We start from the raw sequence: 25,278 nt of genomic DNA on the forward strand, positions 1-25,278 counted from the left end.
GAATCGAACCGGGGTCTCCTGCATTGCAGGCGGATTCTTTACCAACTGAATTATCAGGAAGCTCCTGAATATCTATGCCCATGGAATTCTCCAGGCCAGAATACTGGAGTGGGCAGCCATTCCCTTTGCCAGGGGATCTTTCCAACCCAGGGATCCAACCCAGGTCTCCCGCATTGCAGGTGGATTCTTTACCAGCTGAGCCACAAGGGAAGCCCAAGAATATTGGGGTGGGTAGCCTATCCCTTCTCCAGGGGATCCTTCCAACCCAGGAATCATACCGAGGTCTCCTGCATTGCACTGCAGGCAGATTCTTTACCAGCTGAGCTATCAGGGAAGTCCTTTTTCTTTGCCAGTTTTCTTTGTTCCTACCATATTCCTGCCCTGCCTGGCTCTGGGGTCAAAAGCAAGCAGGGGCAGGGACTTCCTTGCTGGTCCAGAGGTTAAGACTCCAGCCTTCCAATGCAGGATGCATGGGTTCGATCCTTGGTGGAAGAACTAAGATCCCCACATGCTGCACAGAATGACCAAAAAACAAAAAGGTAAACAGGGGCAGAATCTACTCTCCAGACCTTTCGATCACTCATTTCCCTGTCTGCACAGATGATTCCTTCTGGCTACAGGCACAGCCTCCCTCTGACCATGCATGCACCCCAACAGACCTCATTTTTTAGACCTCTTCTGTTTTCCTAATGAAAATGCAGTAGTTTCCTATTTCATTTCCTCAGTGCTTTATCCCCTTTTAAGAGATTAATGACAGCAAATTAATCAAATACATAGACTGCTACAGTCGCTCTCTCCAGTATTCTCATGGATAAACCCAATCTTCCCCTCTCCACGTCCCCATCCCACCTTCTTTTGGCGGGGGGAGGGGTATGTGTGCGGGCACCACGAATTACAGAATGAAGATGCCCGTTTCACCTTCCAGGCGAGGCAAACCCTCTGGCTGCCACCACAGCAGTTTTCACCTGTGGGTTTGAAAAGCTCACGGCTCCTGCCATGAGCTCTCCAGCATTCGTCCCCTGTGAAAGTGTTAGTTATTCAGTCATGTCCAACTCTTTGTGATCCCATGGACCGTAGCCCACCAGGCTCCTCTGTCCATGGAATTCTCCAGGCAAGAATACTGGAGTGGGTAGCCATTCCCTTCTCCAGGGGATCTTCCCAGCCCAGGGACTGAATACTGGTCTCCTGCATTGCGGGAAATTCTTTGCTGTTTGAGCCACCCATGAGCTCTCCAGCATTCATCTCCTACCAAGGAGTAAAATGACCAGTTTGTTCAAGTCTAAGGATATTTATTAAAACAAAGTCCCATGACTACAGTGAGAACCAGGGGTTCAGGGTTAGGACCCTGTCAATACTTTCTTCTCACTTCTTTGGTGGACTACGGGTAGTCTCTAGACCAGCGAGGCCTTGGCATTGCTCTTCCGGCTGGGTGTCAGGCTGTTGCCAACCAGTGGGTCTCAACCAGCATTTCTTTTAAAATAAAAAAATATATAGAAAACAGGTGAATTTTACAGTATGCAAATTACCTCAATAAAACTATTTTTAAAAGAATACAGAGTAAAAATAGAGTACATGAGAAGCAGTAAGAGTAAGTACTGAGTATTAAAACATCTGAATAACAGAGTTGCGTGTACACTGGGCACAGTCTAGCGTTATTACCATGAGCCACGGTCCCAACAAGATGACCAAACTCTGGTTTCAGCCATTAGCTGTGAGCCTAAGGTAAATTCTCTGTGGTAGGAGAGATGGCAAGCAGACACTTTGGTTTGTGCTGTTTGTAGACTTTACAGACTGCCTCCAGCTTAGCTTAAAGCATGAATTCTCAAGGAGACTGTACCACCCCAAGGGGGCAAAAATTGGTTTCTGGGGGTTAAAATACCTTACTTGTTATTAAGCAGACACAGTACATAAACAGATACACTACCTATTTGTGGTATTAAATCTTCATGGATGGGAGGATAATACTAAAAAAAAATAACCTGTCTAAAAAAGGCTCCTTAGGGGGAGTGATAATGGAAAAAAAAAAAAGACTGAGAACCATTTCATAAAGTCTAACGACTGACGACTGAACTGAACTGAACTTCCAAGACTCCACACTCAGCCGGAAACGATGTTATGAGCAAAGTTCTGCCTCTGACTGCCTCTTTCCCAGTAAGTGTGCATGTTGGGAAGAGGGGGGCGCGATGTGGGGACCGGGCTTAGGGAAGGAAGAGGTGTTGGGGGGGGCAGGAGCTGGCTAGGGACCTGAGCCTAGTGTTTTTAGTCCCCTGGTCAAATACCATGTCCCTCTCGCCCCCACCCACCCATATTCAAATCAATGCTTAGGTTTACACAGAAAGACAGCAAGTTCCGTTTTGCATGTGGAACATGCAGGTGAGGCTGCAAAGAGTTATGTGGTTGGAAACCAGGGTCTGGAGCTCAGAAGAGAATGGGGATGGAAACAAAAAGATTCCAGGGTCATCAAGAGCTAAAACAAGAAAGAAGTCTGCCCAGGAAGGAGTGTAAATCAAGAAGGGTGAGGGGGCAAAAGGCCACAGCCAATAGAATATTTAAAGTGGGGGTGGGTGGGGGGGTAGGGAGGTCCTTAACAGTTTTCTCAAAAAATTAAAACTATTAATTAATATGAACTATATAAAGACAAGGTCATCATAATCAGCGGTCCTCAAGAAATGTCCTCAGAAGACAACTCCTAACTCTTAATGTTTCAGGTGATTTACAGACAACTATGCAAAGCTCTTCCCAAAGTCTCATTAACACTACCACATTCTCAATTTCTTTTACCATTTTTTAAAGCATAGGAAATTCACAATCTTGTGTGAGCTTCAGGTGTACAAAGTAACTCAGTTATATATATGTGTGTGTGTATGTGTAAATATATATATACTTTTTCAGATTCTTTTCATTATAGGTTATTACAAGATACTGAATATAGTTCCCTGTGCTACCACATTCTCTTAGGTACCTGGGCGACCTGAACAGCTTTAACCCTAAAATGGACAGCAACTCTTTGCACAGGACAAAGCCCCTCCAAGCAGCAGGACGATGTGCACAAGAAGGTCGGCACTGCGTGCTAGGTTCTACTTCAGGATGTTGCCATCAGTCTAAGAAGGTCCATTCCCAGCCAGAGATGGGGGCCATGGAAGGGGGTGAACAGGTAAGAAGGATAGGAAGCAGGGCCATGATGTCTTTTAAAGGGGGTATTCATTTCCATTCCAGAAACCCTGTGACTACCAGATCACACTAATCCACACTGAAAGGTACAATGCATGATCCTTGACAGAATACTAGATCAGGAAAAATTAAAAAGCTAGAGAACAAGGAAACAGTAAAATTTAAATATGGACGACATACTGGTTTTATGTCAAGTATCCCAAGTGATATGACGGTAGTATAGTTATACACCCTTTCTCTAGGAGTGAAGTGTCACCACATCTGCAAGAAACTCTCAAAGGGTATGGCTTTAGAAAGAATGAGACATACAGCTTCCCTGTGGCTCACACAGTAAAGAATCTGCCAGCAATGCAGGAGACCCAGGTTTGATTCCTAAGTTGGGAAGATCCCCTGGAGAATGGAACGGCAGCCCAAGCCCGTATTCTTGCCTGGAGAATCCCATGGACAGAGGAGCCTGGAGGGCTACAGGCCAGGGATTGCAAAGAATCGGACACAACTGAGCGACTTTCACACTTCACACATACAGACAGGGAGAAAGATATAAAGCAAATTTGGCAAAACATTAATCATTGGTGAATCCAGGTAGAGGGGACATGGGTGTTAAGGTACAATTCTCCTAACTTCCTTTCTGCAGGTTTGCTATTTTTCAAAATACAAAGTGGCAAGGGGTATCAATGCTGTCAAATATTTTAAAAGTTCTTAATTTCCTTATGTTCCAACTCCCCTCCATTAGAACAGAGTATGAAAGCTTGACATGAAAATGCTTCACAACACTTAAAATACTATCCCTACACACAGATAAAGTTATTTGGCAAAGAGGAATTATTTCACATGCACAAACCATGTCTGTTTCTATATCACAGCAATAAAGTCCTGAGTCACTACACAGATTAACAGAATCTGGGTATTATTTGGGGGGTTTACCTTTCATGTGCTGTTGGGGAAGGTAAACCTTAGGAATACTTTAAGAATCTAGGTACTCTATGTAGAGTCTTTGTTTTAAAGGGTATATTAACACTAGTTGGTTTTATACAAATACCAAGAGTTAAAGGCAAATTTAATTATCTGGGCTAATGAGAAACAGTACAGATAAATCAAGTCCATATGCAGACATTGTTTCAATCGCTGGGTTTTAACTTCTGAAATCTTTCATCAGAATTATGAGGAAGTAAAACTGACCAAAAAGTTTCATCTCCATCCATTCTCATTCTTAAAGGAATTTCTATTTAATGACAAAAAGGAGAGAAGCAATTGAAATAAAAATGCCCTAAGAACTCAACTATGGGTACCCGAACAAAAGAAAACTGACTTTAACCATGGCAAATATTTATTGAGAAACTGCTACCCACAGTTCTCTATGAGGAATTCAAAGTACAGCAACTGGACTTTGCACTCATGGGGCCACAACTTTATTGGAGAAGACAAACATACAGCAAACTGAAGAACAATAACAATGGTTGACTCTGTCTTCCCTTATCCCTGCTCCCAATGCCTCAATTCAGAGACTTATCTCCTAGCCAGGCCATTAATGGCCTCCCTCATTCATTAACCAGTTGGTCAAGCCTCTCCCAACCACTGGTGCTTAACTTGGATGCACACTGGAGTCACCTGGGAAGTGATCAAAATTCCAGTGCCTGGGTATCTCTTCCAGGGAAATCTGCTTTTCTGGTGTGCAGACTGGGCACTGGCGATTCTAATACACAGTCATGTTTGAGTGCCACTGTTTTAAACCAACCGCTTCTACCAAGGATGGAATACAATTCACTCTCCTGCATTTAGGTCTCTGATGGCTCCTCACTACCAATACAAATCTAAACTCCTTACCGCAATCTCCAGAGCCTTTCAATGTCTCCAACCTACTCCTCCAGCCGGACCTCCCGCCCAGCTCCACAGCTCTCCACCAGACTCCGGCTGTTCCCTCAGAGGACACTTCCTATGCATAAAAGGCTTCTTCAAACCAGACACCAGTGCCAGTCTGATTATTTACTCCAAATCAATTTTCAGGAACCAATTTAAAATTTCCTTCCTTTCAAAAGCCTTCACCAGCTTCCCTGGGTACATGGAGAGTTCTAACAAAACTGGACACGGCTCTAATCTGACATGTATCACAATGTTGGTAGTAGCAGTTCTTATTTCTATCTCTAGTAAGACTGTGCGTTCCTCAAGGACAGAGGCCAAGTGCATTTATCTTTAAGTTCCTAAAGCCCAGTAACGATTGAAACAAAATGAAAGTTCAATATCTGTTTACTAAGTATTGAGGCACCACATGCTTGTGGAATAAAGGCGTAACATGAGAAAAGACAAGTCAGTTACGTAGGCAAGCAGGCAAACTCTGACTCCGGAAGTGAAGCGGGGAAAGAGAGTGCTTCTAGCAGATACAGAGGGGGAAGGCCCCGTGAAGACACCGGGCCTATTTTCAATCTCACAGAAAGGAGAATATCCAGCTCTTTGTCAGAGGAAGGGACAGAAAACCAGGAGCCCAGAAAAAGCAGATACAGTCGATGGCACAGGAAAGCCATTGAGCTCCGTCCTGGGCTTCCCTGCTGGCTCAGACAGTGACCAAGAATCCGCCTGCAAGGCATGAGACCCAGGTTCTACCCCTGGGTTTTGGAAGAACCCCTGGAGAAGGGAAGTGCAACCCACTCCAGCATTCTTTGTGCTTCCCTGCAGGCTCAGACAGTAAAGAATCCACCTGCAATGCAGTAAACCTGGGTTTGACCCCTAGGTTGGGAAGATCCCCTGGAGAAGGGAATGGCTACCCACTCCAGTATTCTTACCTGGAGAATTCCAGGGAGAGGAGCCTGGTGGGCTACAGCTCATGGTGTCGCAAAGAGTGGGACACAACTGAGCAACTAACACACTGGGTTTCTTTTTTTTTTTTTCACTAACACACTGGGTTTCCTCAAGAGATCTCCCCACCCCCCCCCCCCACCGGCCCCAAAACCTGACCTTTAGAAATTAATCATGCTTTTCTTAGTTATCTAAATCTATTCTCTGTCTCCTTATCCTGCTTTATTTTTCTTCTTAGTCAGCCACCTGATATATCATGGTTCTGCATATTCAAACAAGACTAGAACATAAGCTCCATGAGAGCAGGAACTTGATTCTGTTTACCACTGCAGCCCCAGGGCTTATATCCGTGCTGAGCACAAAGTAAAGGTTCAACACACATTTGCTGAATGGATGAATGAATATATTTATTATGCCCCTGGATCTGATCTTTCCTTTCATGCAGAGATTGGCTCCCTTCCTCACCCAGTCTCCACATATCCAAATCCTGCATCTTTCCTACCCGAACAAATGCCCAGTCTGACTCAAAGCCTTCTCTGACTCCCCATCCCTCCCTTTTGTGAACTTCCAAAGCCCTTTATCTTTCTGTCTTGGACACTTTTTATGGGCTGCTTCATAACAGCACAGCTATCTGTGTACAGGTATCTGCTGTCCATGGAGACATGTATCTCACCTCCCCTCTATGCTGTAAATTCTTTACAGGCAAGCTCTAGGTCATTTCCTCCCCAGAGCTTATAAATTGCTCAGTAATTCCTACTGAACAAAAGGAAAAATTAAAGGTGGTATTAAATCTTTGATATCTTAATATTAACCTCAGAAAGATTAAAATCAGTAGTGCCTTATCTCCATCTTAGCCCTCGGATACCTGATTCTTCATAAAATTATAATATCTAATGCTTAAATCATGCTTACAGTGCGCCAGGTATTGTTCCAAGGCATTGCATAAATTAACTCATTTAATCCTCGAAAGAACCATGAGACGCGGGTATCTCTCCTTACAGAGGAGGAAACTGAGGCACGGAGCGTGAGTAGCACAGCGCGGATTCAAACCCGGAGGCTGGCTGCAGAGGCCAGGCACTTTAATCATCACTGGCGGGCAGTCTCCTGTTCATAAGCTAAATGTGGCCTTCTGAGAAAGTTGCTTCAAAAATATTAGAAATGCAAAGGTATTTATGGCAAGGAACTATCCTCATCACGTGAAAGACGGAATTTCAGAAGGCAGTAAGAGCAGAGAACAGATGACAGAGGAGGAATGGGGGGGGTGCAGCATCACACTGGGCAGGGTAAACGCTGGGAACGCAGGAGCATCTCTCCGGAAGAAGGGCCGAGACAGAGGCAAGCAGGAGTTCGGACATGAAGTTAGCGCAGGCAGAGCCCATGTTCTAGACACTTTCGGTACCGGGATGGCACAGCACACGGAGGGCAGCAAACCGTAACTGCTTAAGAACGTCGGGCTCAGGACCTCCCCGGTGGTCCAGCGGTAAAGAATCTGCCTGCCCGTGCAGGGGACACACGTTTGCTCCTGCTCCAGGAAGGGCTGGTGCTCAGCAACAAGGGAAACCATCACAACAAGAAGCCTGAGCACCACAACCAGAGAGTAGTCCCCACTCGCCGCCACAACTAGAGAAAGCCCACACGCAGCAACGAAGACCCAGCGCAGCCAAAAATAAATAAGCAAATATTAAAAAAACTAAAGGGGGCTTCCCTGCTGGCTCAGTGGTAAAGAGTCTGCCAGCCAATGCAGGAGACAGGGGTTCAATCCCTGATCGGTGAAGATCCCCCAGGCCACAGAGCAACTAAGCTCATTATTGAGCCTGTGATCCAGAGCCCTGGGGCCCCAAGTACCGAGCCCTTGTGCAGCAACTACTGAAGCTCGCACGCTCCAGGGCCTGTGCTCCGCAAGAAGAGAAGCCACCGCAAGGAGAAGCCAGCGCACTGCAACAAGAGAGTAGCCCCCACTCGCCGCGATGAGAGAAAAACCTGTGCAGTAACCAGACCCAGCACAGCCAACAAAAAAATTAATAAAATAAATAAAAAGAATGTCAGGTTCAAACTGCCTAGGTGACTAGCTCTGCAACTACACGCAAGTAACTTAACTCCTTTACCTCTGCTGCCTCAACTGTAACATGGGCTAGTATCAGCCCTTAGCCAGGAGGATGAAGAAGAAGTCCATGTATATTCTTCAGGATGCGCTTGGTTATGCTGCAGTTAAAATTCCTGTTAAAAAATGCAGTGGTCTAAAGTATGGGCTAACTGGCTTATACTGTGTAACCACTGCAGATTTCTTTCGGGGCGGGGGACGCGGGGGAGAAGTATCTGCCTAGAAGCGTCTCACATGACTTCCAGTCAAATTTCAGTATCCAAAGCAAGTCATGTGGCCACGCTGAACTTCAAGGTGATGGAGTGCAATTCTACCATGTACCCAGAAGAAACAGAAGGAGGACAGCCCTAACAACCAGCAAACCATGAAGGAACCTCGCACCATGCCAGGTGTCCACTAAGCCACCAATGACCGAGTAGCTGCTATTACTACTATCATGATTATTGACGGCTCAGGGAAAAACTTATTCTATGAACCCCAAGGCCTAAAGCTGAAGGAATATGCAGATGTGGGAACCACCTCTCAAACACGTCATTTGCAATAAGGCAAAGGTGAATTTACAAGCATCTCACCAGGATGTAATGGAAGGACATGCCAAAAAGTTTCTAGTAAGCAAAGAATAGTAAACACGAGTTACCAAAATAGCACCACAAGCCTTTTAGCACGGTATCAGGGAAGGACACGCCAGAATGTTTCTAGCAAACAAGACATAGTAAACAAGAGTTACCAAAATAGTACCAGTCATTCTGACTCCTTTAGGACATGGAAAATTTCATTGATAATATCTCTATTTTATTTTAGAGAACATAAGAAAAATAATGCAGCCTTTCAAAAATTCACTTCTAATCTCCGAGCACTCCTTCCCCACCTTTCTCCACAAGTTCTTAAGGGAACTCCTCCTATGTGCGTTTTTAGGACCCTAACCATCAGAGTTCAGGCAAGAGTTCTATTTAATGAAATGAGAACTGAATCCTAACTTGACCGTAACCTAGTTCTATGACCTAACAAATTTTCTGACTGGGACTCTCTTCCATCATCCATGTGCGTTCAGTCGCTGGAGTTGTGTCCAACTCTTTGCGGCCCCATGGACTGTAGTCTGCCAGGCTCCTCTGTCCATGGGATTTTCCAAGCAAGAATGCTGGAGCGAGTTGCCATTTCCTCCTCCAGAGGATCTTCCCAACCTAGGGATTGAACATGCATCTCTTGGGTCTTCTGCATTGGGCAGGTGGACTCCTTACCACTAGTGCCACCTGGGAAGCCCCTTCATCATCCATAAGAAAAATATTGACTAGATGGCCTCGAAGTCCCTTTCAACTCTACTCTTCTGCAATCCTGAGAAACCAGAAAGAAGTTTTGCTTTAGAAGAATCCAGTGAAGACGCTGAATTATGTAAGACTTGATAACATTTAAACTTTAAACTAGAAATAACTGCCATAATCACAGCTACGATGGTAGGAACAAAGCTTAGTTTAACAGTGAACAATGGAAGAAAAGTCAGGAGCACCCTGGGAGAGCCCTGCGAGCGTGAAATGTCAAAGGAAGAGCAGATAACGATGGACAGAGTATGACTATCATGTGTAAATGAGGAGTCTGGTGTTTCAGCATGGCTTATGAAGTCAGTTTTTTTAGTAACATCTCATACAACATTCCAGTCATAGCTCTGCAAATCAGCAATGGTGATGGAGACAAATCTGAAGCAATGAACCTCTGAAACTTCAAGGCTTGGGATCTGTCAGCTACCAGATCTCAATTCCAACAGACTGGGTTTTCCAATTCCTTAAGACCCCAAAGCAGTAATCCAAATATGTGCCTAGGGATCAAGAACTTGAAATCCTTTGGAGAAAGTCCAACAAAAGAGCTCAAAGCTGCACGTTACAAAATGTTAAGCTCTCCCAATCAGTGGTAACTTGTGTCTCAGCTGAACAGAAGCCCCTGCCCAGACAACCTACCAGAAATCTCAAGTCACTCTGAGAGAGTAAGGCTGTCTCCTACAACAGAATTAAAGGGAAAACAGTGCTGCTTTTCAATGAAAACTCACGTTCATGCCGTAAACAAAGCAAGGGCCACTGCTGCATCAGCAACGCTGCTCTGCCTACAGCCCTACCTACAATCTTTAAGAAGCCTTCTGAGTCTAATATCTCTGAGTGTAAAAAGTGTATGGAACACTCCTACTGTCTCTCATGCTTCAAGAGTCACTGCTGAATGAATAACAATCTCCTGCTTGAAAACCTAAAACCTGGCAAATTAATTTAAGAAAATTACAATATCCCTAGAAAGATCCATTTTATTATGTCTAGACAACATTTTAAAAAGCTATAAATCTACCTGAGAATCTTCATTTACTTTTTTTAAAAAATACTTACTTATTTGGCTGCCTAGTCTAGTCTAGTCTAGTCTAGTCTAAAGTCTTAGCTATGGAACTGGGGATTTTGGATTTTCACTGCAGCATGTAGGATCTTTAGCTGCAGCACATGGGATCTAGTCCCCTGACCAGGGATCGAACCCAGGCCCCCTGCAACGGGAGCACAGAGTCTTAGCCACTGGACCAGCAGGGAAGTCCCTTCACTTACTTCTATAGCCATGTTTCCTTCCACCTTGTCAATCACAAAATACTTTCCAATTCTGCAATGGATGTTAACCAATAAACATATTTTGCCTCAATGTTATCCTTGATTTTAAGGGATTTACAACTTGAAGTATAAATAGATGGGGCTGGAGGCAGGGAAGCATACGCAAACCCTGAATGAGTAAAAGAAATCCTTTCCTTTAACCAATCAACTTTTAAATATATTGGAAGAGGACAGAAGATAAGGCTCAATCCTTCAAGGGAAATTTGGTGAATATTATTAAAGACAAAGATTATACCTTTATAAACTGAAAAACCATCCTCTAAGAAAGCTGGTAAACCAGAAATACTTTACATAGAAAAAATCTCCATTAACTAGTCTAAAGTAATGAGAACCCTCAACACCAGCGTTTTATATTGAGAATTAAGCGTTGCACTTAAAAGCTGCCTGTAATAAATCTTTGTAAGAAAGAAAAAAGCTTCAGCAGTCATTCTGAAAGACATGAAAGGTCATAAGGCCTCGCATGAAAACCTACCTTGCTGTTTACAAAACCTTAGAAGACACAGATCTAAATTTATTTTCTGATCCTACTATTTTCTTAACAGCAAATCAACTTTTAGATAAAAATAAATAGGTAAATATAAATGGAAAAAATAGTGTCAAACTTTATTATATGACTTGTTTAGTCTCATTTCAGGCTAAAGAACAGTCTTGCCCCATATTGTATTTTCCTTTCTAAACGAATAGAGGGAAAAAAAATCCACTATTTACCCCCAAATGTTAGGGAGTGGGAGGAGGTTGTTAAAGGGTCTAGAGCTGTGCTGTCAAATGCCAGGGCCACCAGCCATATGTGGCTATTTAAGCTCAAACTAACTAATATTTTAAATGAAACTTTTAATTCTGTTCCTCAGTCAAACCAGGCACCTTTTAGGAGCTTCAAAAGCCACATGTGACTAGTAGGGCCTGCACAGATACAGGATGTTTTCCATCACTGCACAAAGTTCCACTGACAGTGCTGACCTAGGACAACATTTCTCACATTTAAAGGTACACAAAGTCATCAGGATAGCATGTTATACCACATTATAACACACATTACTGGGTCCCTAACCCAGGAGTTTATCTCAGGGGTCTGAAAGTGAAGGTGTTAGTTGCTCAGTTGAGTCTGACTCTCTGTGACCCCATGGACTGTAGCCCTCCAGGCTCCTCTGTTCATGGGATTCTCCAGGCAAGAATACTGAAGTGGGATGCCATTTCCTTCTCCAGGGGATCTTCAAAACCCAGGATCAAACCCGGGTCTCCTGCATTGCAGGCCGATTCTTTACCATCTGAGCCACCAGGGAAGCCCCAAGAACACTGCAGTGGGTAGCCATTTGCTTCCCCAGGGGATTTTTCCAACTCGGGGATCAAACCTGCATTGCAGGGAGAAGCCTTATGGTCTGCGCCACCAGGGATGGGGTCAAAAAACCTTCACTTCTAACAGTGTTCCAGCAGGACGCTGATGTGCCCATCATCTCAAGCAGTACAGTACTCTATAATAAAGGATCAGTTTGTGTTTCTTTTTAACCCACCTTTAATCAACACTTTGATAAAATGCTAGAAAAGCTAATTACCAGGAAAAATTATTTTAAACAAGGACCACGCCATAAACTTACATTTTTTATTATCAGATTCAACAGACAAACCATTTTTCTTAAAAATATTGCTGCTGTTTAGTCGCTAAGTCATGTCTGACTCTTATGCAACCCCATGGTCTGTAGCCTGCCAGGCTCCTCTGTGCATGGGATTTCCCAAGCAAGGATACTGGAGTGGGTTGTCATTTCCCTCTCCAGGGGATCTTCCCAACCCAGGAATCAAACCTGCACTGCAGGCAGATTCCTTACCGCTGAGCCACCAGGGAAGCCCAAAAAATGTTATTCCTACAGTCAATTCCTACAAGTTTTGAACTTCCCTCATCACAGACAGGTAACAAACAGTCCACAGACTTGCAAGGATCCAGACTAATTTTGAGCAGCCCTGATCTAGAAGAGCTGATTTTATGTTTTTATGATTATCTTTCTGGAGCTGGTCATTAATGATCTCTTTCATATCCCCTACCATTTCTTCAATGTATTTTTATAACTTGAGGCATAAATGTTATTTCCATGAAGCAGAAACCACCCTCCACCATTAAATCACCCTCCACCTCCATTAAAATGGTAATATATGGGGTTTGCTCAAAGAAACAATCTGACAGGTCTTCATTTATAATGTGATCCAAAACTGTCACATGGTCAACAAATATGATGGCTTGACTTTTTCATGCTAACCCAAGGTTGAGTTTAGATTGCTAACAATGCAAAAGTTGGTCAGCCAAGATACACAATGAACATTACTAGTCTCTGCATTAAACTCCATAAAATTTCTTCACTAAATAAAATCGATGATTTGGGACCTTCCTTATCAGATACAATCCTTCCAAGGACTTCTTAAGAATACTGATGGTTTCCCCAAACCCAAAGTGACCAGTCCAGGTATATCTCTTCACTTCTGTACCCTTAGGAAAGGAACACATCAAACAGAATCCCTCTTTGGGACTCAATGCCCCTCACCAACTACCTAAAGCTTAGGTGTTTTTCTCATTCGTATATCAAACCAAACAGATTTTCCTCCTACTCAACTTCAAGTCTGGCCCAACAAACAGACTCCTAAGAGAAAATCTCCAGGATAACTTCAAGTTCAGCCACTTCCTAGAGACTACTCTGAGAATTTTCTGACTGCTCAATCATTTTGTTTTACCAATCTGTTTGACTATTACTTAAATAAATTGTAAAATAAGGCTCTGAGATCTTTTAATACGTGACCCTTTTTCCTATAATAACATCTGGTCCAACAGAACTTGACATATAAGATGTTCTGTATAAAATAAGGTTACATCTCAACGAGTCCTTATTTTAAGAAAAATTCCACTTAAAATTAACAACATTAACAGAAAAGTTACAAGGTATATCTCATTAAAAAGTCTGGGGAATATAAAAATGAGAGGAAATTCTTTCTAATTGTTCTGCCTATAGGGTCAGAAAGAAAACCTTTTTCCTCCTAACATATTGAATGAAGCACTAACAGAATGAATAAGAAGTAAAATTCAAAGCAAGAAAATATCAGGAGCTTTTGCCACGGCCACCCCCTCCAGTCCCATCTGCAGAGGCAGATGGCTAAGACCAAGAGGCCCTGGACTCTCAAGACTGTCTTGTCACCTGCTGAAACCTTCACTCTATCAGGCTGCACAGACAACGGGCAAAGGCATGGAACAGCTTCCCAACTATAAGACAGGGAAGAATTCTGGGGGTAACCCTTGCCTAGAAGCCATCCTCAGGGATGCAGAAGGGCATCCCCAAGCCCAGGTCAACTGATCCAGACTGAGATTGTGCAAAAAAATACCCAAAGAAGTCAGCCTCTAGGCAAAAGATTTTGCTCAAACAAAACAACTCCTTTGTAATAACCTAAACTAATGATCCTTAATATTATTTTTGTACCTGGGTGGGAAGAGATAAGGGAGAGAAGAAGCAAAGGGGGAGTCACAGACCTCTTTGAGAATCATAAAAACCAACGGATTTGCTTCCCATAAAAATGCACACACAAGCGATATTTTACACACTATTTTGGGGAGTTTACAGATGAGCTAAACACTCCCTTGATGTCCATGAATCCAAGGATAGAAAGCATCAACCTAAATAGGTAGGACCCAAAGGTCAATGTTACAGTAGCTGCTCAGTCACTCAGTCATGTCCAACTCTTGGCACCTGCCAGGCTCCTCTGTCCATGGAATTCTCCAGGAAAGAATATAGAAGTGGGTTGCCATTTCCTACTCCAGGGCATCTTCCCGACCCAGGGATTGAACCCTGTCTCTTGCATATCCCTCATTGGCAGGCAGATTCTTTACCACTGCACCACCTGGGAAGCTAGACCTTCATTTAACCTGAAGCTTGACCTTTTATGGAAAGGCAATCTTAGAATTTAAAAATGTAGATACTCCACAAATAAAATGCTTTGGTCACATAGTGTACAAGAAAATCCAAAACATATATTAAAATTTTACCAATACTATATTTGATCCATAAAATTAGATCAACAAAAAACCCCCTAGAAGAATCTTTAATAAAGGAGTAGAAAAGTAGAAAAATAGAAATCTTCCTTTACTCTTTTACAAAATTCAAACATGCATCTGTCACTTTGTAAACGTCTGGATTCATGTCCTGAAGTTAACTTAAAATTCTACTTCCCTGTTTTCCTGAAATTTTCAAACACTAACCGGTATGTTAAGTTCTTCTGAAATTGTCAGTGGATAAAAGCACCATGGAAGTCTATTGAAAAGTCACTATTACCAACTAGAAAAACCAAGTAATGCAGGTACCACAAGCAAAACCAAACGTTTTTCTCCAGATTTCATGCAAATAATTTGGTTCAGAAGTTGGAAAAGAGGTAGATACTTTAAAATAACTCCAGTTTACTACCTCCAGGACTTTTATGGAAATAAAGAATTTCTCACAAGGGTATCAAAGGCCTCCATGAAATAAACCAAAGAGAAGAACATTTTGGCAAGGAAAAATCAGCTGCATTCCCCTTCTGCACTTCATGGTTATTATTGTACTGGGCTAACCCTGAACTCCTAAGTGCCCTAGAAAGACCTCTTTTGCACTAAGGGGGGTGGGGTGGGGGAACAGCCCTCACTGTATTCCAACTTGCCTTTTCAGTGACAAATTCTCGAAATGGAGAAGTGAAAAGGGATGGGTGTACAAAACTCAAGCAAAGTGTGCTAGTTAATCTAGTACCATACCACGAAAGCATGACACACTGCAGCTTTTTAAGAAATCTTTTTAGAGAGTACTGGTGGTAAAAAAGGATATGTGTGCTTTGGATGGAGATGATGTGGGTTCAAATTCTGGCTCTAACCTGAACCAGCTTCATGGCCTTGAACAAGTTACTTCATTTCTCTGAGCTGCAGTCCATGGAGCTCCTGGATTGGCTAAGAAAACAGGGTTTGGTTTTGTTTTTTTCCCTCATCTCTTGTAGTCCCAGCACCTGGCTAAGTGCCCGACCCAGACCAGGTATTCATTCATTCAATGCTAGTTCTTTTTTGCTTCTGTCACAAGGGTGTCGTCTATGGCAAACAAAACTTTTCTCTAGGAAACAAGATCTCTAAGCTCTAGATGTTTTTTAGGTATTTCAGAGTTTTCAGTATAGTAATAACCTGGTAGGGGGAAATGCAGGCAGTTGCATGGGATCCACTGTTGCTTTTCACCTAAATTTGACTAAAGCTTCTGTGAGGGATGAAGTATAAAGAGAACTACTAAATATTTACTAAAAATAAAACAATTGTGGGGGGAGGGATAAATTAGGAGTTTGGGATTAACAAATACACATCACTATATATAAATAAAACAACAAGGACCTACTGTATAGCACATGGAACTATGCTGAATATCTCATATATAACAGAAAAGAATCTGGAAAAAGTATATATATGTATGCATTACTGAATCTGTAAAAGTATATATGTATAAAACTGAGTCACTTTGCTTGTACACCTGAAACTAACACATCACTGTAAATCAACTATCCTTCAATTTAAAAAACAAATTTCAAACCTTGCTATACTGGGGAGGATGAGAGAAGAGGGTGAGAACACAGTCTTCTCAATTGATTCAGATACTGTCATTGTGTCATAGTACCAAAGATATTTATGCAGGTAGAATCCTCAAATCCTAAAACCTGTTCAAAAGGGTGCAGAACATGAATCCATGTGTGACTCCATGGATTTTATTACAAAGTCTTCCAGTGAAAGTTGAAAAACATAAGGCACCTACAGTCACAAGCCTGTTCCCTCACGGCTTAACACAGGAAGACGTAACCACAAACTCTGCTTGAGGCAAAGTTATACATCCAAGAAAACTTGAAAACTTCTTGGCAACTTCTCTAAATCAGACAGCTCCAAGACACGGTAGCCCCAGGGCCTGCTGTTCCTGATAGGTTTTCTATAATATAATGGCAAAACAACTTACAAATGAGACAGTGGTTTCTAAAGATATAAGATTTTGCTTCAGGTTTTCTTTGGTACTTGTAATAGCTATAAATAAATCAATAAATACAAAAAAGGAACTGCCAAAGGATCTTCCAGAAATGCAGTAATGTTACTTGTTACTTGTGGCTCTCACTTCACTTTCAACTGGCCATTCAATGTTTCACTTGATTTGTCTGAAAGTAATACACTTATGAGTTCAAAGAACTTCTGACTATACTGATAATAAATTATAAAAATGATGGGAAAGCCATAGCATCTTAAAAAGTTGCGGGAAAGCTGATCCTATTCCAAGACTTTACAGTGCGATAACAACTAAATGTAAAATGCAAAAAAATAATTGCAGTATGAAAGATGTGACTCGGACTTCCCTAGTGGTCCAGAGGTTGAGATATCCACCTGCCAGTGCTGAGGACATGGGTTCGACCCCTGGTCTGGGAAGATCCCACATGCCGAGGGGCCCCCACGCCACAACTGCAGTAGGAGAAGCCACTGCAATGGGAAGTCCACCAAACGCAACTAGAGAGCAGCCCCCACTGGCTGCAACTGGAGAGAGCCCACACACAGCAACGAAGACCCAGTGGGCAGCCAAAGATAAATAAATTAAAAAAAAAAAAATTTGACTCCAGGCAGACTGTGGTAGCACAAGGAGACACAACTAATTTCACAACAGATCTAGGTTTACTTTGCCCAAGGCCAGACTATAGCCAAGAACAGTATCCTAATCTGGTAAGGGAGATTTCAAAGTTAGCCAAAAAAAAAGAGGGGGGGGGGGGGGGGAGTTGTAAAGGTTTTTAATAATCTATTAATAAAAAAAAAAAAAAGCTTAAATTATTCATCTTAATTCATCTAGGAATTCTGCCCTGGGACAGAAAGAAGTCCAAAATTAATCATTTCACCACTCCACATTTTCCCAGGCCTCTGGTTACAGTCATGCATGGCTTATATGAAACCACCTGTTCTGGTTGGCATACATCCTTTCACTTGCTGATTCACGCCTAATCATTTTTATCACACATGGATCTCAAACCTTCTCTCTCTTCCCTGAGAACCACAAAGTTTAGAAAAACTATCTCCCTGAGGTTGCCAGCTTGATCTTCCCATTTGGAATACCGGCAAATTCTCCTGTGCTATGCAGCTGATGGGGACAAATCCCCAGTAAGAAAGACAGCTCCTAATTAGTCTCGGGAACACAGCAGTAGTCCCTGTCTGGACTTTTCTAAGGGCCCCAAGCGTATTCCCTCAAAGTACATCTAAATGTAGAGCCTACTGGGATGGTATTCCTATAAGCCTGCTGAGAAACAAAAATCGAATTTCAGGCAACACTGCAGACACTCTAAAAACTGTAAAAATGTTTAAATGGGTATCTTCTCTGTTCATGGATCTGCCACGCCAGAAAGGAGCAGTGCAGAGGGGGTTGGAAATAAGGCGCATACACAGCTCGAAAGATGCCTGGAGATGTTAAGGATTCACTAGAAACCTTGGCCAGACTACTAATGGTCCATAAACCCTCATTTAGAGAATACGGGCCTACAGGTTCAAAATCGAATTACAGTGCCTTATTAGATCACACACTACCGAAACCACAGTCACAGCAGTCATAACTGGAACTAGGAACACTTTCCGTACACAAATATAAGTGTCTGCTTATGCATTTTTAATCGGATCAAATAAAACTGAAGCTGCAAACAAACTCAAATTTCAATTATCTCACTAGTGAGGGGATTTCCTAATAGCGTCTTTTTAAAAACCAAGTAGCTGCCAACCCTCTGCACTTCTGACAGGCACGTCCCTGGAAATTTGGGAGCAACAGACTCCGTTACTTCTCAACAGCCAAGGAAAGAAATACCCTGAAAGGGAGAGATTCCTTTTTTTTTTTACCTTTACGCTCCAACATGCAATCTAATAATGCACAAAACTTGGCTGCGGGGCTGCTGGACACCTCCAGGGTTCCAATTCTCGGGGCGAGTGCGCGCTAGTGCGTAAGAAGGGGGCGGAGGGGGTGCGCGCTCCGGGGACGCGCCGGGGGCCCCCGCCCCCTCCCGGAGCAGCAGCCTGGCACCAGCCCACCCTTCTCCACCCCTGCAAACAGACGCAGGACGCCAATAGAGCAACTTCTCCGCGGGGGCGGCGGGGGGGAATAGCGGTCACCCTTGCCCCGCCGCGGCACGACCGGGGTCCCTCCTCGGCCGGGTTCCGAGGAGGCGGGGGGCGGGGGGAATGGGGGAGCCCTTCGCACGCCCCGCCTCCGCCCGCCTGGCCCGCGGCCGGGGGGCTGCCCGGACCCCCGCCCCTCCGCGCGGCCCGCAGCGGCGCACTCCCAAGGACGGCCACCCGGCCGGAGCGCGGCCTGAACGCGAGCCCGGAGCTGAGCGCAGGCGGAGGCCGGCCCCTAGCCTGAGGCCTCAGGCCGCCGCCTGCCCTCCGCCAGGCCGCCCGCCGCCGGCCCCAGCTCGGACCCCGGCCGGGCCTCGGCGGCGCCGCCGCAGCCCCTCATCCTGGCTTCATTCATAGGGGCACCCCAGCCTGGCCGGCGGGGCGGGGCTGGGGGCCCGCGGAAAAGGCCGGCCCGCCGAGGCCGGGGAGGAAAATAAAAAGTTTAAGAGAAGAACTTACCTAAAATGGCTCCTGCAGCAGCCAAAATACAAACAGCTATTATTTGGTGAAGTTTAGCTCAGACACCCTGCAAGGACACCCTAACCCGGCTCGGGCCCGCCTTCCCTGCCATGCCATTGGGCTTCGCCGGCCCAAAATACAGAGTCATTGGCTAACTCGGCTGCCGCTCAGGCAGAAGCCCATTTCAAGCTTGCTTGCAGGGGCGAGTGATGGGCTCGCTCCATTGTGCTCGTATTTGCATGGATGTGATAGCGGCGCTGATTGGCCGGCGCTGGGGGCCGCCCCGCCCCCTGCCTCGCGCCCCCCGCCTCGGAGACGCAGCGGCGCGCGGCCCCGCCCCCCGGGACGGAGCGGCGGGGCTACGGGGGCGGGGCGGGGCCGGGGTCCTGCGGGCCGAGAGGGCGGGGCGGGGTCCTGCCCGCCGCAGACGGCAGGCAGGGGGCGGGGTCCTGGAGCGCGCTCGGGCGGGGCCGGGGAGGGGTTTCCTCCCGCAGGTGGAGGTCTCTGAGGTATTGGGCAGGACAACGGGAACACCCGGGGCCGGGAGAAGATGTGACTGGGGTCCCGCGCGACAGAGAGAGTCCTCTGGAGCCGAGGTTCCGTAGGTCAGGAAAAAATGCCGAGGAGCCAGGCGAAGAGTAAAGGAGCCTGGAGCTCTGTCTCCAGCCGCATCCCTGCCAGTACCCCTGGCTCCCTGGCACTCCTGGCACACGGGCTTCTTCCCAAGGACCACCCCCCTCCCCGCCCCCGCCCCGCACACCCCGGGAGGTTTCCGCTTCGGGGGAGTCTTGCAACGCCTTGGATATGCACCTTTCTAAAATCAGGGGTCGAGCTATGGTAGGTTTATGTTCAGCCCTGTCTCCCTCACTATCCTTGTAGCATCCTCAAGGACAAGGCCCAGCATATGGCAGGGATTCAACTAATTGTTTTCATATTCTTCCATTCATTCGTTAGTAGTTAATTTTTGAATGCCCACTAAATGCCAGGCATTGATCTGAGACAGGAGATACAGGGGTTAGTAAGACAATGGCCTTGCTCTGGTGGGATGGACATGTTAAGGAGAAAGAAGGACAGTAAGTAAATACAAGGGGAGAGGTAGGGATAAGTGCTATGAAGAAAATAGACAGAGGCAGAGAGGAATGGGAAGTTAGCCCTGTCAGGCTGATTACTCTGTATGCCATCCCATTACTGCCGCTTCCCAGATGCATGTCACCTCACCACTTTACCCCCTGTTTGCTTCTGTCACAGGTGTTTCCTTAGCAGCCACAAAAAAAACACAACAAAGGTTGGATTCTGACTGTAGAGGCTTATTTCACCTTATTTAAAGTAGGAATGATCTGAGTCCCAATGATTCCAAGAGCCGTTTGTCTGATACATTCAGGATGAACACGGTTGACTTTGTCCGAGGTAGCTGTAACGATTTAGAAGAGCCTTACTGCACCCCCAGAGAGAGGATATTTTTAGTGTCTTTGAAACCCCAGCATTCCTATGGTTTTCAGCCTGTGGCCCCAACTCTCTTTTGAGGACCAATTCTTCAACTTCTTGGCAGACCCAGAGATTTCATCAGTTTGAAAATACAGATAGCAGCCCCCCTGCCACCTGTTGACCTCACCTGTGCACATTTCTCTCATTTGACTCAAGACTGGCGACGATGTATCATGGTCCTTCCCTCCTCCCCTCTCTTTCTTCCTTCCTTAACTATTTATTGAGCACCAGCTATGTTCCAGGTATTGTTCTAGACACAAAAGACAGCATTAAATGAGGCAGATGATATCTGTGTCTTCAGGGAGCTTATAGTCTAGCTGAGGACAAGGGGAAGATTGATGCATAGATCCTGAAGAGCTCCAGTCCTGCCCAGCTGGACAGTGGACTTGCCCCCCTGAACCAGCTGCTGCAGGGGCTGAAGCAGGACCAGGCAGCTGGTAGCCACAGCCTCTCCAGTCTGACTCCAGGATCAAGGGTTTAAAACTGCTCATGGGACTTGGGTCTCTGAACTTTAACTTCTAGAAAGGGGCTGGGAGCAGAACTGTATTAGAGGCAGAGTTTGTGAGTCCAACATGGGAGTCAAGCAGTCCTCCTTTCACTCACTCAAATCTCTTGCCCACAAATGATGACAGCATAAATGAGGCGGGGGAGGAATGGGACTCCAGGGAGAGGGAAGAGAGTGTATGTGCTTAAGCAATAGAAGCACGGACAGTATTGGGAGGTGTGGGAGGGAGAAGGAGGGGGGAGGTAGATGTGTCCGTAATTCCTCTTCTTAAACTCGAGAAGAGTCAGTAGCACGTAAGAACTTAAACACACGCAAAGACACAAATGTTGTATCACTAAACAAGAAATCAATAGGAGCGCATGATTGATTCACAAATGAATGGTACAGGTACAAGCAAAGGAAAGATCTGGTCGGTGTACTCAGGAGAGGCAGCAGTCCTGACCTTCGAAGAATCTGGTCTGTAAAACTGAGAAAGGTGAGTGGAATCAGACCCTTAAAACACTTCCGCAGTATCCAGAGGCTGGCGAGGAAACCTAGACAGCTAAGTGTCTTCTGGCTGTATCCATCCATGGGGACGTCTTAGCCTGGGTTTTCCAGAATGCAGAGCCTGACTCTATAGGGCAGGAATGAGAGGCAAAAAGAGGAAGGCAGGGAAAAGGGAAGAGCCCGTGCCAGGAAAGTTGTTCATCTCCTCCTCTAAGTGCTGCTGATGGCTCCCACTCAAGGGATCGTCCTCTCAGTAGCCATATAAAATGAGACTCAGTACAGCCTGTGGGGGGTGGAATGGAAGGAAACTTATCTACCAGTTCATCTTGAATGATTTCTTATGCACTCCAGTTGTTCGTGCTTAGGTGCCAAGAGGGGTTCTGGGGTGGCCCCGAAACCCGGTGTCAAGGAGTGTGCAGCAGAGCCATGGGGCAACGAATGATTGGGGTACAGTTACGTGGAGTCAGGTGTAGCCCTTGCAGAGCTGGATGCTACAGAAGCTGGCAGGGACAGACTGCCCTAAGAGGCCCTGGAGTTCTGATGCCGGCATGACACCAGTGATGCCTGACTTTCGGTACCATATAGTACATCCTTGTTTACAGAGAAAGCAAGCCTTAGGAGCTCTGAAGGGGAGCCGCATAAGGGCTTCCGACAGTTTTGGAACTTTGTGACAGCAGCTCCACAAACACGTGCTGCATCCTGCCTGACCACATTCTCTCTTGTCTTTCCGCCTCCGTTCACTTGTCTGTTTTTAGACTGTGAGCTTCTTTTTAAAAAATTTTGTTTATTTATTTTTGGCTGCGCTGGGTCTTCGTTACTGCACGCAGACTACTCTCTAGTTGCCGCATGAGGGCTTCTCAATGTGGTGGCTTCTCTCGTTGAGGGGCACAGGCTCGAGGCGCAAGAGCTTCAGTGGTCGCAGCTCATTGGCTCAGTCGTTGTGGCCTGCGGGCTTGGTTGCTCTGCAGCATGTGAAATCTTCCCAAACCAGGGATCGAACCCATGTCCCCTGCATTGGCAGGCGGATTCTTAACCACTGGACCATCAGGGAAGTCCTCTAGATGGTGAGCTTTTCTATTGTTCTTGCTTATGTATTTGTGAAATGGCTGCTTTCCCCAGCCCAGTGCATTTTCCTCCTAGGCTTACAGCAAAACTACATTGTTTAGTAATCAGATAGGTCCTTGTGACTGAGCTCTAATGGAATCAGGATAGACGTAATAAAAGTATATCTCATTTCTAAGCATCCTCTAAAACTTCCTATGTGATCCTCCAAACTGTTCTATCCTCATCTGCTGGCCAGATGCAAAACTATCCAGTGGAGCGGACTTGCCTGCCAGTCCAGGGGCTAAGACTCCGTATTCCCAATGCAGGGGGCATGGGTTTGATCCCTGGTCAGGGAACTAGATCCCACATGCCTCAGCCAAGAGTTCACATGCTGCAACTAAGACCCAGGGCACCCAAATAAATAAATGTTTTTTTTTTTTAAAGATTGAAGCTTATTTTTGTCTTTCTTTTTTTTTTTTTTAAATATTTATTTATTTATTTGGCTGCACCAGGTCTTAGTTGCAGCATGTGGGATCTAGTTCCCTGACCAGGGATTGAACCTGGGCCCCCTGCATTGGGAGCTCAGAGTCTTAACCACTGGGCCAGCAGGGAAGTCCCTATTTTTGTCTTTCTTATAAGAAATCTAGGAAGCAGCCATTTCAAGAGAGGCCTGGAGCTCTATGGTGTCATCAGCAACCCAGGATTCAGCATTTTTGCTCCACCATCTTTAGCTTTCATTCCTCAGGTAACTTCATGTTCCATAGCTGCTGGAACACCAGTCCGTGGTTTTTTTTTTTTTTTTTTTTTGGATGGAAAAAGGAAAGACAGATTGGAAAAAATTAAAGCTGAGTCATGGCCCTTAAACAGCCTTCCTGGAAACACTACACACCACTTATGCTTACATCTCATTGGCCAGAACTCAGTCACATGACCACACCAAGCTGCAGAAGAGGCTGGGAAATATGGTATTTTTTTTTTTTTAATTCACTTGGCCACATGTCAAGTTAAAAATCGAGGTCCTTAAATGTCCATCAACAGAAGAATGGATAAAAAAAGATGTGCACTATATATATGACAGAATATTACTCAGCCATAAAAAAAAAAGGAACAAAATATTGTCATTTGTAACAACATTGATGGACCTGGAGATGATCATACTAAGTGAAGTAAGTCAGACAGAGAAAGACAAACATCATGTCATATCACTTATGTGGAATCTAAAACATGTCACAAAAGAACTTGTTTACAAAACAGGAATAGACTCACAGACATAGAAAACAAACCAAAGAGGAAAAGGGGAGTGGGAGTGGGATACATTAGCAGTATGGAACGAACAGATACACACTACTATATATAAAACAGATAAACAACAAGGGCCTGCCATACAGTACATGGGACTATATTCAATGTATTATAATAATCTATAATGGAAAAGAATCTGAAAAGTGTATATATATATGACTGAGTCACTTTTCTGTGCATCTGAAACAAACACAATGTTGTAAATCAACTATAGTTTAATAAAAAATTGAGGTTCTGTCATTAAACAGTCAACTCAATTAGCAGTCTCTGGCAGTGTCCCGCAGAAATAATATTCCCAGAACGTAAGTTAAGATAAAATGACTAAACAAGGAGACTGTTTTTAAACATTTTTAACAGCTTTATTCAGGATAATTCTCATACCATGTAACTCACCTACTGTAGGGGTACCATTGAATGATTTTTAGTAAATGTATACAGTTGTGCAACCTTTACCACAATGCAGTTTTAGAACATTTCCGTCACCCCCAGGAGTTCCCTTCTTCCTGTTTGCAGTCACTCCCCACTCCCACTCCCAGGCCCAGGCCACCATTGATCTGCTTTCGTCTCTACAATCATACCTTTTCTAGAATTTCATATTTATGGAATAGTGCACTAGGCTGTCATTTGTGTCTGGCTTATTTCCCTTAACACAATGTCTTTGTGCTTCATCTATGTTGTAGAATATATTGTCAGTTTCTTCCTTTTTATCACTGCAGAGTCTTCCTTTGCATGGATATGCCATCTTTTACTTACCCATTCACGAACTAATGGATATCTGGATGGTTTCCATTTTGGAGCTATTATGAATAACACTGCTAGGAACATTACCTACAAGTGTTTGTGTGGACATATGTTTTCATTTATCTTGGGTAGATATCTAAGGAGATCAATGCTTACGACTGAACGCATACATTGAAAAGACGTTCACTGATCGCCTGCAACTGACAAGCGCTGTACATGGGTGCCGGGGATACAGGGGTGAATAAAATGCAGCACAGGGCCTTCCCTGATGGTCCAGTGTTTCAGAATCGTCCTGCCAGTGCAGGGGACACAGGTTTGATTCCTGGTCCGGGAGGATCTCACATGCCTCAGAGCAACTAAGCCCCTGTACCACAATGAGTGAGTCCATGCTCTAGAACTCACAGGCTGCAAC

At 44.8% G+C, this 25,278-nt stretch overlaps 1 protein-coding gene across 3 annotated transcripts in view; it reads right to left on the reverse strand.

Moving 5' to 3' along the window:
* The window catches only part of CHD6 (chromodomain helicase DNA binding protein 6), a 193,015-nt gene extending 173,585 nt beyond the window's left edge, over nt 1-19,430 (reverse strand). For 2 of the 3 annotated variants that reach the window (XM_061127304.1, XM_061127308.1), the window contains exon 1: nt 19,304-19,430. The gene's annotated coding sequence lies outside the window, so the exon portion shown is untranslated. The remainder of the gene's footprint in view (nt 1-19,303) is intronic. The other variant, XM_061127305.1, reaches the window with a different exon arrangement.
* Nucleotides 19,431-25,278: the final 5,848 nt, after the last annotated feature.

This window comes from Dama dama, chromosome 23, assembly GCF_033118175.1.
Source record: "Dama dama isolate Ldn47 chromosome 23, ASM3311817v1, whole genome shotgun sequence".
In the NCBI taxonomy this organism is placed as follows: Eukaryota; Metazoa; Chordata; class Mammalia; order Artiodactyla; family Cervidae; genus Dama; species Dama dama.